Source organism: Aegilops tauschii, chromosome 7 (assembly GCF_002575655.3).
Source record: "Aegilops tauschii subsp. strangulata cultivar AL8/78 chromosome 7, Aet v6.0, whole genome shotgun sequence".
In the NCBI taxonomy this organism is placed as follows: Eukaryota; Viridiplantae; Streptophyta; class Magnoliopsida; order Poales; family Poaceae; genus Aegilops; species Aegilops tauschii.
In genome coordinates, this window is record NC_053041.3 from 10701064 (window position 1) to 10705896 (window position 4833).

General features: G+C 38.7%; 1 long non-coding RNA gene and 1 pseudogene across 1 annotated transcript; one reads left to right on the top strand and one right to left on the bottom strand.

Annotated features, from left to right (window-relative positions):
• Nucleotides 1-2024: 2024 nt before the first annotated feature.
• On the bottom strand, nt 2025-2995 carry LOC141027662 (uncharacterized; annotated as a pseudogene).
• Nucleotides 2996-3309: 314 nt separating this feature from the next.
• LOC141027743 (uncharacterized) lies at nt 3310-4551 on the top strand. The gene is made up of 2 exons (XR_012189603.1): nt 3310-3708; nt 3799-4551. It is a non-coding gene; the product is annotated as an uncharacterized lncRNA (long non-coding RNA).
• The last annotated feature ends 282 nt before the right edge of the window (nt 4552-4833 follow it).

Here is a 4833-nt window from a genome sequence, read left to right on the forward strand (position 1 = left end):
TGTGATATCTTCCCGTGAGTCCCTGATCGTGATCGTACACATTTGCGTGCATGATTAGTGTACGGTCAAATCGGGGGCGTCACACTCAGGAAACTGTAGCTTAAAGCATCAGAACCTTAAATGTGTCTATTTCTGTTTTTTTGAAACAAAGTTAGAAAGTTAAGCATACAAACAAATGGGTAGTGTGTATGGAAAGCAAAATTAGAAAAATAATAATGTAGATTTCTGTTTTTTTTAAAGTTAAGCATGCATTTAAAATATATTAAATGTGTATATAAAATGTTTCTGATGTATAAAAAATATACAATGTGTACAGAACAAAGTAGACATAAAAAAGTAAATGTTTTCAAAAATATTAATCATGTATTTGGACGATGTTAACTGTGTATATAAAAATGATCATGATGTACACAAGAAATATAGAATGTGTACAGAAAAATTAGACATCAAAAAAATTATATGTTTAAAAAAGATGAAAATTAAATTGGAAAATGTTAAACGTGTATATCTAAATGGTTGTCATGCATACAAAAATATACAATGTTTATGGAGAATATAGAGATAAAAAAATATTTTACCAAATGTTAATTATGTATTTTCAAAGTGTTAATAATGTATTTTCAAATTTTTAAATGTGATAAAAAATGTTTCTGGTGTATAAAAAACTGTACAGTGTATATGAGTAAACGTAGACATAAATATATATATAAGTTGTCAAAAATGTTAATTATATATTTAGAAAATGTTACACGTGTATATAAAAATTATTCTTGGTGTATATAAAAAATGTAGAAAGAAAACGAACAAAAACTATAAAATTGAAAAAGAAACACAAAAAACAAAGAAAGCAAAAAAACCATAAAACCCAAAGAATATACCAAAAAATAAGAAGAAAAAAGAAAGAAAAAACAAGAAGATAAAAACATGCTACCATTAATTACTAAAATGTACTTTGTTATTTTCATCGCACCGCAAATATTTGTTGGGCATCACCAAGGACGAATGATAACAAAATGTGTAATGAGATACCTCCAACTAGGTAGATATTTTTGTTATCTAATAAGTTAAAAACATCTTGAGTACACTTCAAAAATCAACCCATCTTTATTTTTTTGGGCAACACCACTTATCATGTTATTTGTCATGTGACATCGTAAAATATTTTAAGGGATATACCGATGTCTCGAGAGTGTGTATGAGGGGTGACTTTTTCTCCCCCGTTGAAATGCATGGGCATGATTTCTAGTTACTCTTAAAGAACACAAAGCCTGCCCTTGTTCGAAAAAAAAGAACCAGAAAGCCTGCCCTACCGTATTGGCTGTTCATCCTCAGGCTCTTCACCCTTGGGAATGTATCCGGTGCACCCGCACTTGTGGTGCTACCGGTGCACCGGATGCAATAGAATGTTTTAAAAATTCTCAAAACTATCTATCACATTAATGCAACATCAATGTTTGACGTCACAAAATTTCGTGTAAAAATATGAAATATTTTTTGAGATACAAAAATGACAAATTTTGACATCAGTGTGATAATAGGCCAAATCTAAAGCCCAAGTTATGTTATGTACTATTCAGTATTGAATTTGTTATTTTTTTTTTAAGTTATGTTTCGAATTTTAACTTGAAATTTTGTGACAACCTACATTGATGTTGTATGAGTGTGCTAAATTTTTTTCAGAATTTTTTAAACATTTTAAATGTGCAATGTGAGTTCAGTGCATCGGTAGCACCACAAGCTCCGGTGCACCAGATATTTTCCCCTCTGCCGCTTGGTCAAACGTCGTGAGTTCGACGTTTTTACATTTTGCATCCTAAAAAAAAGTAAAAATGAAAGCGACCAGACTCAAACCCGAGACTTGCTGCTGCGGAAACCTTGGCTTTGCCACCTAGGCCATGACCTGTCATGATGTTCATTAAGAGATGCCACATATTTAACTATTAGTTGAGCGTTTGAATTCAATAGTTTGAAAATATTTGAGATTTTTCGCACGGTATGAGTGTTCTCAAGGGGGGGCGGCGGTATACTCGATATCGAAACAACATTATTATTATTATTTCAAACGAAAGTAATGTTGGTTTTACATGAACATTGTTTCTGGCAGAAAATAGATTATTAACTATCAAAGTCATATGGCCCTAGCAAGACATTGTTCAGGTCGCCCAGCTTGATCAGCTCCTCGTTTTCGTTGATAAATGTCTGGCTATCCATGTGAAGATCATGCCCGCAGTCGCTGACATGGTCAGTCGCCTTCTCCACACGCTCGGGCAGTTCAAAGGACCACGGGTCGTCGGCGTCGCCCCTGGGGACATGGAAGTCCCTGAGCATGGCGTCGCAGAGATCGAGGGTGCCGATAGCGACATCGTAGTCCACCTGGCAATACCTGAGGCCCAGCGCCTCCTCCGTACCTTTCTTGGCTTTCTAGAGTGCTTCCTTCACCTTGCCGCCGGCAGCTGCCACACGGATCTTGAGGATGTCGACAGCGACAAGGGACAGATCACGGAGGTCCTTGGCCTGGAAGATCCTTTTGTCCGACCGGAGAGTCTGCACGCAGAATTCCTGGGTCACGTTCAGGTGCTTGTTGCGGCAGCTGCTCGAAGCGTTCTTGCAGGTTTCTACCACAAGGTCCACCACCTTGATCTTGTCGCCGCGCCCGCCGGCATGTGCGCGGATGCACACAAAAAGGAGCATGATGGCAACCGAGGAGAAGGCAGCGGTCGCCCGTGCGGTTGCCATTGCTGCAAGGATAGCTGCAATTGTATTGTAGGCTTTGTAGCTGAGAGAGAGGTGGAGATGAATTGATAGTCAGATTTTGTAGTGCAAAGATGGAGGTGGTGTACGGTTCTTGTGACATCTATATAGTGCAGCAGCAGGTTCATAAATCCAATGCAGCTTAGTCACGGATATCCAAATAATTAGTATTCCGGACACTATATGCACAGATATATGTAGATCCACATTTTGGGTGTGCTAGTATTAATACGTGTGGCATGAATGTGTTCTAGTTTTATGTATTTCTAGAGTGAATCTCACTTTATTTCCCCATATCACAAAATGGATTTGGGACATTAAAGGAAGATTATGCGCAGTCTGCCCTTGATAATCTATCTATCTATATCTACGTCTATCTATCTATCTATATCTTCATCTCTATCTCTATCTCTATATCTATACCTATCTATATGTATACTATATACTATATATATATATATATATATATATATATATATATATATATATATATATATATATATATATATATATATATATATACACACATATCTATCTATCTATCTATCTTGACCTCTATCTCTCTATCTATATTTCTATCTATCTATATCTATACTTCTGCTAATTAGCCACTACCTAGAAATTACCATGTTAATCGGTAAAATTTAAGATAATTGGCAACCCGTGCCCCTTCCTAAATACATTTAATTGCTTACACCCATTTAGGATACGCTTGCACGATGGATATATACGATACACATGCATCATTATTAACCCGGAACACCTTTAAGCTTACATAAAAAATGGCATCCAGGAGACACTATATTAGATAATACTGCCCATGATTAAATAGGAGGAAATCCAATTGTCCATCGAGGTATATGTGCAAAGAGTTAAACATTGATCATTTGGATATCCATGGGGCATATTGCATTTGGAAACCCTACTCAGTGCACTATATATAAACCATAATCATAGGTATGTACTCCACCTCAACCCATCCATCTCTGCACTACAGTTCCATTTGATCCATTCATCATCTCCCTCAATTACAATATATTTTTCTAGCAAGCCTGGCAGCAATGGAAACGGTGCAAACCCACTGCTTAGAATTCTCTGGAATTGTCATCATTCTCCTTTCCGTGGCCATCACCGCTCAAGCTTCTGACACCAAGCCCATGTCATCAAGCATCATGTTGGAAGCATGCAAGAATGTCTCGAGTGACTTCTTCAAGGTGCGCTTCACATATGACTTTTGTGTATCAACGCTCCAGTCAGACAAACGAAGCACCGACGCGAAGGACTACCGCATCCTAGCTCTCGTGGCCGTCAACGCCATGAAGCCCTGAGCCACGGCCATGACGGCCAAGGTTGAGAACTTGATCCATGGTGCCACCAAGGACAAGCTCGCGACTCACGCCCTTGGGTCCTGCCGAGTGGACTACGGTGGCATGGTGAGCACCCTCGAAATCTGCCATGATATCATCGAGAGCTTTGAGATTCGCAAAGGCAACGAAGGTCCGACGCCCTTCGACCTGCCTGATTGCATTGCGAAAACAACCAAAGCCATCAACGATTGCGCTGACAAAACAGAGTTTACGTCGGTTTCAGAAGGGTTAATGAAGGAATATGAGGAGTTATCTATGATGGCCAGCCTCAGCAGCTCTTTGCTACATCTCTACATCACTTCACCTCCTCCTCGTGGACTAGGATTACATATTCCTAGTAACTAGAATTGTATGATGATGGTTAATTAAAATTTGATGTTGTTCATATCGTTTGGGGTATGAAAGCAAATAAATATATAACTTAATTGATGAAGGTTGTTTGTGTGTTAGAATGATGGAGATTGAAAAATCATGCAATCGAGGGTTCATGGGGGATGGTTGTAGGGGTATTTATTAATGGAGGGGGGGGGGCAGTTTGTCCTTACCCTGTTAAGGAACCCAACAATGCTTGGTTGGGGCAGAGTGTGGCCAAGGAGAACATCGGGTGGCAACCACACCTATTGAGTGGTATGGACGGAGAGAAATCGTAAATTTTTCGGTGGCAAAACCCCACCGTTGTGGATGGTGGTAATGATTAGACCTTGTCAAGGGCACA